The 13,078-nt window shown below is 38.0% G+C and overlaps 1 protein-coding gene across 1 annotated transcript in view; it reads left to right on the top strand.

Annotated features, from left to right (window-relative positions):
* The window catches only part of XRCC4 (X-ray repair cross complementing 4), a 299,005-nt gene that overhangs the window by 284,024 nt on the left and 1,903 nt on the right, over window positions 1–13,078 (top strand). The window contains exon 9 of the transcript XR_002083907.2: window positions 2,575–2,624. The gene's annotated coding sequence lies outside the window, so the exon portion shown is untranslated. The remainder of the gene's footprint in view (window positions 1–2,574; window positions 2,625–13,078) is intronic.

Raw genomic sequence — 13,078 nt, 5'->3', positions numbered from 1 at the left:
CTCTGTCTCTGACCGTCACTCACTTGCACCCCCCCCCAAAATATATAAATAAACAAAAAAATGAACTAACTAATTAACTTATCTATTAAAAAATGTTAAATTAGTAGCAAAGGTTAAAAACTTTTATATAGTAGTTGGTTATTAGCAGGGAAAATTTTCATTTGTATATCCTGATTTCTAACCTGACCTTTTTTTTTTCTCAATAAACTAAATAAAATTATTTCAGACTTTCCCTGACAGTAAAACCCTTTGAGGACAATTTTAAGGGGTAGGTTTTGAGCGCCTGGATGGCTCAGTTGGTTGAGCATCTGACTTGGGTTCAGGTCATGATGTCATGGTTTGTGGGTCTGAGCCCCATGTCAAGCTTTGCACTGACACCACAAAGCCTGCTTCAGATTCTCTGTCTCTCTGCCTCTCCCTCTCCCTCTCTCTCAAAAATAAATAAAAACATTAAAAAAGTTATTTAAAAAAAGGACTAGGTTTTTTTCTCTTTAGTATTTTAAATATATAAAATTATAAGCTATTTCTGGATATTTTGGACTTTTGTTAAATACAAATGATTTTTCTCAAGTACATTTTCTTTGTGTTCCTTATTAGATTCTTCCACACTTTATTTCATTATCCTGAATGTTTAACCTACTAAATTCACACACTCAATGATAATTTGCTTTCTAAGAACTTGCTAGATAGGCAAGAAGACTTTGAGCCTAATAATAGGTCATTCTTGGAAACAGGAAGAAAACTGTGCCAAAATTAAACAGTCCCAAACACCAAAGGTTCAAGTTGGTTTGAAACAAAAACCACAAATTTTGATTGAATCTAAACTTGGCAGTGTAAGACTCACATGGATTGTTTCTGGTATTGTATAGAGGAGATACGTACACAGTCTAACAAAGGGAGACGGGGAAACCAGTTTAAACTAGCAGAACATTCAGGAAAGGATTAAAAACTCAGATCTGGTGTAGTGAATACGGATCTGGAGCCCCCGAGTCTCATGGTCTGTCACTAACAGACCTGGAGTAGGTTAACAGAGGATAAATGCTTTTGGAGAAATCAACTAACTTTTCTGACATGAATGAATGGCAGATAGCACTATGCCAGGAACACATTCCTCAGAGAGAAAGTCCAAAACTAAGAAATGAGAGATCAAAAGGTAGAGTTTAAACATGAAAAAATTAATTTCAAAATTCCCATTGTCTTAATTTATATGATATGGTTAACTGGGCTCACCTGGGTGTCAGGAGTCTAGGGAAAGCAAAAATATATTTGTGAAGTGTTTTCAAGTCACTAAACAGAGACAGTGGAAATATACATTAAAATATTTTACCTTTAAAATGGAACTAAAAAAAGAAATTATTGCATAGTTGAAAACTAGTTTTTCACTGCCAGTGAATCTCATGGAATACCACTATTGAGTTTGCTAGCACTTCACTGAGTTTTTTGAAGGGGCTCACAGATTTAAAAACATAGACCATAACATTTTTTAAACCCTTTTTTTTGGTATTGTGAAATGTAATGAAGAAAAGTATAAAACATAAAACTAATGAGCGATTATAAGACAAAATATCATATCTTATATCGGTAAAGAAATAGAAGTGTCATTGGGGCGCCTGGGTGGCTCAGTCGGTTGAGCGTCTGACTTCAGCTCAGGTCATGATCTCACAGCTCTGTGAGTTCGAGCCCCGCTTTAGGCTCTGTGCTGATGGCTTGGAGCCTGGAGCCTGCTTCAAATTCTGTGTCTCCCTCTCTCTCTCTGCCCCTAACCCACTCACATTCTGTCTCTGTCTCCCTCAAAAAAATAAAAAAACATTAAAAAAAATTTAGAAGGGTCAGCAACACATGAGCCCTTCCCAAGACCCATGACATATTGAGTTATTCATTAAAATGATCCCAGGGGCACCTGGCTATCTCAGTCAGTTAAACGTCCAATTCTTGATCTTGGCTCAGGTCATGATCTCACAGTTTGTGAGTTTGAGCCCCGTATCGGACTGTCCTGATGGCATAGAGCCTTCTTGGAATTCTGTCTCTCCTTCTCTCTGCCCCTCCCCCATTTGTGTTCTCACTCTCAAAATCAATAAATAAACTTAATAATAATAATAAAATAATCCCATAGTGTTTTTGGAGGATAAGGACATAGTAAATCATATCTTCAGAAATTAATATTCTAAGTAAATGGCATATTCCAAACAAATTTGAACAGTCCTGGTAAATTCAAACCAACAACCAGCCAAGATTTATATTTGGTTTGAGTGAAACATTTCAAGACAAAAGTTAGAGATAATGAATATAGTCAGCATCCAACAGAAAATTCTGTTTTGCCCTAGTGGTGCCTTGCTTCGCCATGTTTACACTGTTCAGGTTTGAGACTGAACATCTCTTTGGGGCATCTCTTTGGAGTCTGAAAAGCTCATTCCCTGAAAGAGAAAACAGGCAAATATTGCAACATCCACAGGCACAACGTGTGCAGGAGTGGGTTACTCTTGGCCTGAGTTGGCATTCATTTTCTGGGATAAAGGAAGAACTTGTCTTCCTCACACACAATTCACTCCGTGGTTTTGCTTCTGTCTTTCCCAGGACCCAGTGCTTCCTCTCGATTGGAAACTGTTTCTGGCCGCATGTATGTGGTAAGTTTTGCACAGCTAGAGATTCTCCATAAATGGACTCCAAGACAGTTTCTTTTCAAAAGGGGCCAGGTACCTACTCTATCTAATACCTTCCCTCCTCTCCCTTTCATCAGCCTTCCTAAATATGTTTTAAGATGAGCATGAGTTTTTGAGATTTTGCATACTGGTTTCGTTAAGCTTTTGATGAGAATAATGCCATGGCTGGGTGCACTTGCCAGGTGAGTAAATGGAATCCCTCTCTGTATAGCTTTATCAAGAGAAACAGAAAGAATGAGTGGAGTTCTACTTGTGTAGAACTTGCCAACAGATTCTGAGCTGCTCATGTCTTGGAACTATTTCTTGTCCCAGCAAAATGTGTATCAGAAGCTTCTTGACTAATACAAAATAGACTTGCACACCAGATTCTTGTATCCTTACTCTGTTACCTGATCAACTGCTGTTCAGCTTCCTTATCAAGATGTTTTCCTCACTACTTTGCCTGGCCCTCTGGCTTACTGCATCCTGCCCATCTTCTGGTCTCTACCCACTTGCCTGGGCTTGTGATTTGTGAGGCAACCTGACTCCAACGTGGGTCCTGGAGCTTGGGGTTATGGCACCGCCTGCGGTTAACCGCTGGCACTAAGTGTCTTACTTCTCATCAAACCGCTGGCTTGTGATACCTAACCTTTGCCTTTGTTAGAGTCCCTAGCCAGCTTCTGAAGTCACCTCCTCTCCCAAACATTCAGTGTTGCCTCGCTTTTTTAAGGGCCTGTGCTTCTTTGTCCTATGACACATTCTGCTCTGGAACCAGGCAGACACCATCACCAGCCCTTATTTAATGCACTCTGCATTGCTATTGCCTATTCAATTATGTGTTTCTCCAACCATACTATAAGGGGTGATTGAAGACGAGTGCTATTTTTGCATCCCTAGAATCTAGGACTGTGCCTAGAATTTAACAGACATATAGGTACCTTTATTGATAAAGGCTTTTAACCTGGACCAGGATGACTCAAGTGATATAGAGTCTAATTCTGGTTCTCTTACTGTGTAATACTGTAATCTTAGGCAAATGATTTGATATTTTTGGTCCTCGGTATTTTCATTTGCAAAGCAAGGATAATTGTTGGGATGACTTCTAAGATTGCTTTCGGCTTCAAAGTTCTTCAACTCTAATACTCAGAACCTTGATTATGAAATCTTCCAAAATGGTAGGACTCAATTTTCACCCTAAAAGAGGTATGTGGATAGTTCTCACCATTATTCAAAACTGATTTTCAGAGAAAAGTGATTTTTAAAGTAAATGATCCATATTTTCCTTTCTCACGCCCATTATAATGTTTAGCAGATCAGGCCTTCAATTTTAGGATGAATATAAGAGATGAATCGCCACCTAGTGGACATGTCCCTAGGCAGTGCCCTCCCCTCTGGAACAAGAGGGAGCTTTGTTCTCTCTCTGTAGCCCATGGGTCTTACCCCTAGTTTCTCCTTCGTCCACCTGACGCACATCTCAACTTTGTCATTGCTTCTGCTACTAAAAAATCACAGTAATATTCATCTTGGTAAGGGAAAACATGTTTATTTTGACCACGTTTGATTTCATTTTTACCTAGTTGTGTTTCACATTTACAGTGCAGTAGGCATTTTAAGGAGAAAAAGATAAGGTCCAGCAAACTTAGACTGGGTCTTTTTAGCCTCTTATCAATCTGGTTTGAAAACAATCCTTGAGCATTCAGAGACGCCTTGGCTAGACAGACAGAAAAGGGATAGTAGACTTCACATGTCTCCCAAGCACAACTGTCTAGAGAGCCCAGCCTTTCATCCAGTTCCTCACCAAATGTTCAGAGTTTTACAATTTTCCTAGTTTAAAGGAAAACCATTTAGACACTAATCTAGGGCTTTGGATTAGTAGTTATTTCCATGTAAAGTGGAATCTTCGCCTGGATAATGTTTTTACTGAGCTTAAGGAAATCTAAGAGACCTCTACTTAAAATGAACAAAAGGATATGATTGTAGTAGGTTTTCTTTCTCCAATGTGGAAAAAAATGTCCCTATGTTCTGTCAATGGAAGTTCAAAGAAGCTTAGGAGAAGATATTCTGGGTTAATGAATGAAATATCAAGAGGATCGCTGCAAATCTTCAGCCCAACTTCTGATGCCTCTAAGTTACTTTATTATTCTAGTGCAAGAATTTATTCATTTAACCAGCACTAATGATTCCTTCCAGCAACCCCAGACTGGCCAGCTATTCCTTTAGTAATTGCAACACTGAGGCACTATATTTCTCCAGCCTTCTCCACAATCATTTATTTTTTTCCTTTTTCATCAGTTTTTCTCTGCTACTAAGTACCTCTAGCCAGCTCATGACATTCTGCTATTTTAATTTCTGTTTGCTACTCTTCCAACCCAGTGCAAAATTTCTTCACTTCTCTACAGACTTTTAATTAGTCTTTCTCTGAAATCTCTTACTATGTCTAAAAAAACTTTTGAAATTCTCTGAACCTAAAAATAACTCTTCTATTGATCCTAATATCTATTCACACAAGTTCTCTTCAACCCTCCCTCCTTCCTCCCTTCCTTTTTTCCTTCCTTCCAAGAAAGTTGTTCAGAGCAGTTCCAACTAAAATACTAATACACTTTCCCTGAGTTCTATAGACATAGTTCCCAGTGCCAATTCTGTAGAGCCTCAGTCCTAACTAAATCATTCAAAGGATTCTGTCAAGATTTCTAGGCCATACTCTTGTATCTCTGCTCTTGAACAGACTTTATAGGCTTGCTCTTCTTACCTGTACCTTCTGGAAGCTGGTATGTAGGTCGATGCAAACAGCCAAATAAGAAGGACCCATTGGGGAAAAAATGAATTTATACACCTAGAGCTAGCCTTGATCATGCTTCCCCCTGACCCCAAGGAAAATATTCTGTCATACAGAAGCTGTCCTTGTTCCTCCAGTACATTCATACCCTTAGGAAAATCTCTACAGAGACCACAAAGACTAATTTCAAATTAACATACTAATCAATAAGCATATAATAAATATCTATCTATATACATTAGACTATCTTCAGTGTTGAGTAGAAAATAGAAATAAATATAAGGCACAATTCTTGTATTCTCAGAGCTCACATTGTTTGGCAAAACTTACATTTAAATATTTACAAGAAACAGATAAGCAGGCATGTCATAAATCACATCTAATTTTTTCTGTAGAAATAATGGTGGAATTAAAGCTTGTGTTGTTGACCAAGGACTTGATGCTAAACCCTTTATAGAATTAACCACGAGCATTACATTGAATTGAGTTTAATAGTATTTCTGTATGGTATAAATGTTTCTAAAAGGTTCATCAAGAGCTCAAACATAGTATAGTCAGTCCAAACAGTGAACAGACAAAAACAAATATGTCCATATCTTAACCCCTGGAACCTATGAATGTGACCTTATTTAGAAAAAAGGGTCTTTGAACATGTAATTAAGTTAATGGTTTTAAAATGAGATTATCCTGGTTTACCCTGATAATCTCATGACAAGTGTCTTTTTAAGAGACAGAGGAAGAGACACAGACACAAAGGAAAAGGTCATGTGAAGAGAGAAGCAGATATTTGAATTTTGTAGCCATAAACCAAGGAACCCCTAGAACCATAAGAATTTGGGAGGGGCAAGGGATGTTCTCCACTAGAGCTTTCAGAGGGAGAGTGGCATTGCCAGCACCTTGACTTCTGGGTGTACACTTCTAATCCATAACTAGGAAGATAAGTTTCTGTTGTTCTAAACTATTATGTTTCTATTAACTGGTTATGGCAGCCACAAGATACAAATACACATGGTGATTAGTTACATGAGGTCTTTTTTTTTTTTTTTAATTTTTTTTTTTTGGATGTCTATTTATTTTTGAGAGAGACAGAGACAGAATGTGAGTGGGTTAGGGGCAGAGAGAAAGGGAGACACAGAATCCGAAGCAGGCTCCAGGCTCCGAGCTGTCAGCACAGAGCCCAACGCGGGGCTTGAAATCATGAGCTGTGAGATCATGACCTGAGCCGAAGTCGGACACTCAACCGACTGAGCCACCCAGGCGCCCCTACATGAGATCTTTTTGATGGTCTCATCTTACTTACCATAGTTTCTTGCCTTACCTTTCCTGTAATAAATCAGAAATTAAAGGTAGAGCCATATATGATTAATTAAATTCAGCAGAATTTCTACATAGAGTGTGATAGCAGCTTTGAAGAGATGTCTGGGGATGAAAATAAGATTCAGAGACATTTATCCCTGTGTACCTGCTTTGCTCTCACCTTTCCATTTATTCAAAGTTTTAGGTAACACATTAAGGAATTAAGGAATAAGCTTTGGTTCATCTGTTATCTTCAAACCAAAGTCTGTCTGACTTCTTGAGGCAAACCCAATTAAAAACTTGTATTGTTTTTCTTACATGTAACACAGTTCAGAAACAAAATCACAAATCTTTAGAATATCCAAACCAATCCTTTGGGGCACCTTGATCTACTCCAGTGTTACTTGATCGTTTTAGAATCCTTAAAGCGATGCTTGGATTTTATGGCCAAATCATTGTCAAAACTTGATCCTGAATGTGCATAATTAAAAGTGTTTGTATTTTAGCCATAAGACTGACTCATTACCAGGTAGTAATTGTTTGTAATCATTAGTCATTTCAGAGGAAACCTAAGGTATGACTTTGAATTAATGAAATTGATTCCTAAACAATTCTGGGTACATAGTAGGCACTCAGTAAATATTTGTTCAACGCATGAATTTATTTGGCTAAGAAAGCGTGTGACTTCAGGTAGCCCTCTGATCAGGATGTGGGTGATTAAAATAAATAAATTAAAGCTGAAGATATCTATAGAAAGTCAGAGATGGGCATAAAATAAAGCCCATTGTATTTCTTTATGCAGAAGAAACAGCTGCAAGTCCCTGGAGAGGCTGGAAGAGTGATGCTACCTGGAGTTAAACCAGAGACAGGGTTGGGACTGGAAGGTGCACTCTCTGTCTTGACGGAGCAGTCACTACTCAGCTCGAGCAAATTATCACCAGGCAGAAATTTGAGACTAATCTGCCTTTCATTTCATATTTTCAAGAGAAGCCAGAAATATAGATGAGAACACTTGCCATTTTAAAAGTTGGCAATGAACTCACTCTTTTAAAAAACGCTCTGTGGTGGCCAAACAAAACACATCTGCTGGCCAGATAGGCCTAGAGTCTTCCAGTCTGGGTCTGTACTTCTTAGTATCTTTTCCTTTCTTTACTTCCCTTGGACTTCTCTCTACTTCCTCTTTCTTTCTCTCTCTCCTTTCAGCCTCTTGAATCACTGATTGTCTAGAAACTAGTTTCTGGGATAAAAGTTGTGAAGGGCAGAAAGACTGGAGAATTGTATGTATTCTGAATGTCAGAGCAAGGCTTACTTCTGTTTTCAGTCAGAAAACAGACAGGGAGGCAAATAAATGGGCTTTGGATGTCATAGATGCTGGGTTTAGTCCATAATCTAACAAATATCTAATCACTGAAACATTATTTAACTTCTTCGGTTCTTAGTTGCACCATCTACAAAAAGGGAATAATTGCACTAATATCCACTGCACCACCATTGTGAAATCAAATGAGACAATAGTTTTAAATGAACCTTATTGATATAAAGGGCTGTAAAGTTATTAATTGTACAATAGTTATTAATAATAAGAGGTTTATTGGTGTGCTGCATGCTTGTTATCGTATGAGAGTTATAATTCACAGAGCACCAGAAATGTGCATAGCCAGAAGTCAAATAGCCATAAATCAAACATGCCATAGTGAATTCTACAAGCTGGGTATAAATTATGTGGTAAAGACTAAAAGTGCTATAAAATTTCAGAGAAGAAGATTGATGACGACTGCAGTAATAAGAGAAAGAGTCTTAGAAGTAGTGAGACTTAACCAGACCTTAAAGGCTACAAAGGATAGTGATAGTGTTACTGGATTGTTTCAGGTGTCAAAACAGATTTAACTTTGGAATTACATTTTTTATGATCTCTGGCCTATGAAAGCACCAAACTGGTTTAGTTATTGGTTTCCCAAACTTTATTCATTCATTCATTCATTCATTCATTCATTCACCTGATCTGGGTTGACATCTCTGTGTGTCAGGTACTTTAATAGGTGCTAGAGATACACTGTCTATGACCTCAGGGAGCTTACCATCAAGATGTTAAGTTTGGGAAATGCTAGGTTGATTGAGATAAAACCTTCTTGGGTAGGGCTATTGTATGTAGGTGTGTGTGTATATATATGTGCATTTAGCTGAAGGATTTCCAGATCTTTCAATATCCTTGAGTCTGGAGATCTAGAGAGAATAGTGTATGGAGACTTCTTTTACAGATTAGCAATAGGAACTATTGTTTAAATTTAGAGATACTGCACCTGAGGGGCGCCTGGGTGGCTCAGTCAGTTAAGCAACCGACTTCGGCTCAGGTCATGATCTCCCAGTTGGTGAGTTTGAGCCCTGCGTTGGGCTCTGTGCTGACAGCTCAGAGCCTAGAACCTGCTTCAGATTCTGTGTCTCCCTCCCTCTCTGCCCCTCCCCTGCTTGCACTCTGTCTCTTGCAAAAATAAATAAACATTTAGAGATATTGCACCTGACAAATTGGCTAGAGGTTGAAGACAAAATATTATGCATTTCATTTGAAAATGTAAATATTGACTGTTCAAACAAAAATTTCTCTTATGTTTCCTGACTTTGTCAGACACCATATATAATAATGGTAGCCAATTTGTGGATTACAGAGATATTGGAGGGTATCTATGGCTCATCTAGTCTCAGTAGTTAGTAGGGCTTGTACATATATATGACCACTGTGATTAAGAAAATATAAAACCATTTAAAGCTGTTCAGTCATGTTGTTATTACATACTTTATCAATGTCTGTCATTTATAGAATGTCTATCATGTAGTTGTGTTCATATTTTTTTTTTAAGAAAGGATTCTCAGATATACATTATAATACCGATTTACCTTTAAATTTTGACCGTAACTATTTTGCTCTAATGTTTTCTCCTTAAACTGGAACTTCTTCAAAGTTAAGAAAACAATTATATTTACCATAGCATTAGAAAGAGTAAAATACTTAGGAATTAATATAGCCAAGAAGGTGAAGGACTCGTGCAATAAAAATGACAAAACATTGCTGAAATAATTAAAGAAGACACAGAAAATTTAATATTGTTACAGTGGTCATGCTAGCCAAAGTGATCTGTAGATTTAATGCAACTTCTCTCAAAATCCCAATGACATTTTTTACAGAAAGAGAAAAATCTCAAGGAACCTAGAATAGCCAAAAAATACTGAAAAAGAACAAAGCTGGAGAACTCATACTTTCTGATTTCAAAGCTTACCACAAGGCTATAGTAATCAAAACAGTGTGGTACTGAAGGAAAGACAGACATTTCACTCTGTAAAGTGCATGGAATAGTCGAAACTATTGAGACAGAAAGTGAAATGATGGTTGCCAGGGGCTGAGGGGACAGGGGAATGAGGAGTTAGTGTTTCATGGCTATTGAATTTCATTTTTTCAATATGAAAAGAGCTCTGGAGATGGGTGGTGGTGATGTTTGCACAACAGTACGAATGTACTGAATATCACTGAGCTGTACACTTAAAAATGGTTATTTAAAATAGTGTACTTTATGTTATCTGCATTTTGCCATGATCCAAAAACTGGGGAAAAAAGGTAAAAATGATTTTTCAAAAATTATGGTAGAACATTGACTTTGTAGTTGTTAAAGACTTCAGCCTATACCACTTAAGCTTTCTGTTCTTTCTCACCCTTTACTCTTTACCACTGTTTTTGTTTTGCCTCACTTCAGGGCTTCTAGCACCAAAAAAAGTTAATGTTTGAAGCTCTTGAAAAGCGGGTGCATTTATTTGCAGCCCTTTTATACATAGTGACAGTATTTTACTTCCCCATTGCCATCCCCAGTCTGAACCTGCATTGAAGGGATTTATTACCAATGAACACCTAGTAGTCAGGGCCTCCTCTTTGCCTCGGGACACTCACCACCTGTGAGAGGCTCCCCCAAAGATTACTCAACCTTCTGGGAACCATTTCACTTCTCCTGAAGGTTTGTCACTTTCCACCCCCACCACCTCAATGTATACATGTCAGCTATTCCACCTGGAGTCTACAATAGTTTTCTCATCTAAATTGGCCTTCATTCTAAACAAATCAAAGATGGAAGGGTTACATGAGGGAACCGGATCCTAAAATGTGCACTAATTAGAACGCTTCATATCCAGAAGCTCACGACCTCTCCTGTCTCTGACTTCCCCTGAAATAATAACCAGTGACTCAGATCAGAGTGTCTCAGGGACTGACGTTCCTTTTGGTTCATTGGAGGGCTGCATTTAGCTTAAACTAACTCCCCAAAGCCAGGAAATAGTCTCTTAACAGATGAAGTGTTCTGTTGACACCAGAAAAAATGCAAAGCATAATGTGGTATCTATTCATCAGCCACCAGAGCACCTAAGGCAAGTGGGTTCTTTACAAAACCTATTTGATGAGAATTGCCTGATCAACCATAGGAGAGATAAAGTAGGATAAGTGAACATTCCTTAGAAGTATCTCTTGCAGTTCAGCTGATGTATAATTGTGTTTCTGAGCTACCCAAACCAAATCAGTAACGGTCTTCATTTATTACGTTCTTACAGTTGATCAGGTTCAGAACTGAGCAACTCCATAGTCCTTTTTCTTTTCTGATGCTAGTATGAAATAGCATAAAAGCAACTAACTGGCCAAGATAGAGTGATATATCCCTTTTGCTCCTCTTCTCCCTAGATAAATCGGTGAGAAATTGCATTTTCTTATGTTCAACCTACTTGATAATAAAGATCCAAATCCAAATGTCACACAATATAAATAATAGACTAATTATTTGGCATCCACTATAAACTGAAATATTAGAAAGCATGAGATATGACTGTCATTTCATTTAATGGTCGTTTCTTTCTTAGTTTCCTTGGTAATTTAAAGTGTTCACATCATAAGAATGAAGGCATGTAAGAGTTACACTTGTGACCAAGGTAGAATGAAAGAGTCTAGATCTATCCCCTTACCAGAAATTACTGGAAAATTGGACAAAGTGTATTAAACAATGGCTTTAAAGTACCTGGAAGTCAGGTGAGAAAACATAAGAGATACCTGACAGGAAATAAACAAGGTGAGCCCCACCATTGTCCCAATTTACTGCCAAGAAAGTTTCCAGGCCATAGTGCCATATGTCCAAGCCATGGATGAACTGAAGCTCTCAGTCACTGCTGGTGGTCATATAAAGGGCTCAGTGACTTTGGACAATTTAACAGTTTCTTTAAGAAGTTAAACATACACATACCATGAGATCCAATCCTTTTACTCTTATTTGCCCAATAGAATGAAAGCATATGTCCTTAGATTTGTATGTGACTACTCATAGCATCTTTATTTGCAATGGCTAAAAAACTGGACACCAACCAAATGTCCATCAAGAGATGAATGGATAACACACTGATAAAATACATACAACAGAATTCTACTCAACAATTAAAAGGAATAATCTGTTGATACTTACAACAGCATGGATAAATCTCAGAGAAAGAAGCCAGACTAAATACAGTACATACTCCCCTTATATAAAATTCTGGAAAACCCATATTTTTTTATTTAATTTTTAAATGTGTATTTATTTATTTTTGAGAGAGGGACAGAAGAGAGAGACACAGAATCTGACGCAGGCTCCAGGCTGTGAGCTGTCAGCACAGAGCCCAACACAGTGCTGGGACCCACAAACCACGAGATCATGACCTGAGCCAAAGTCAGATGCTTAAGCCACTGAGACACCCAGGCGCCCTGAAAATATATAGTAATCTATAGATTACTGATAGAAAGAATATCAGTGGTTGGCTGTGAGTGGGGGCAGAGGTGGAGGAGGGGCAGATGACACAGTGACACAAGGAATATTTTGGAGATGATGAATATGTTCATTGTTTTTCCTGGGGCAGTGGTGTCACAGGTGTATGCATATGTCAAAAGTAGCCAAAAATATTGTACACTTTTAATATGTGAAGTTTATTGTGTGTCATTTTAAAGTATGTTTTAAATGTTTGATATTGTGGTAAAAGATACATGATAGAAAATTTACCATTTTGATCATTTTTAACTGTACAGTTCAGTGACATTAAGTACGTTCATGCTGTTTGTCGCAACCATCACCAGAATTTTTTTCATCTTCCAACTCTGGACACATTATTATGTGTCACTCGTATCTCAATAAAGACGCTGGGGGGAGAAGAGGAGCAGGAGAAGGAAAAGCCACCACAAAGTGACAATTTTTTTTTAGCTAGAGGGGCTCCTGGATGGCTCAGTTATTTGAGCCTCCAACTTCAGCTCAGGTCATGATCTCACAGTTGGTGAGCTCCAACCCCACATAAGGCTCACTGCTGTCAGCCTGTTAGCCTG

Source organism: Panthera pardus, unplaced genomic scaffold, assembly GCF_024362965.1.
Source record: "Panthera pardus isolate Hobbes unplaced genomic scaffold, ASM2436296v1 HiC_scaffold_2, whole genome shotgun sequence".
In the NCBI taxonomy this organism is placed as follows: Eukaryota; Metazoa; Chordata; class Mammalia; order Carnivora; family Felidae; genus Panthera; species Panthera pardus.
Note: the sequence above shows the minus strand (reverse complement) of the source record. Positions and strands in the feature narration are given on the sequence as shown.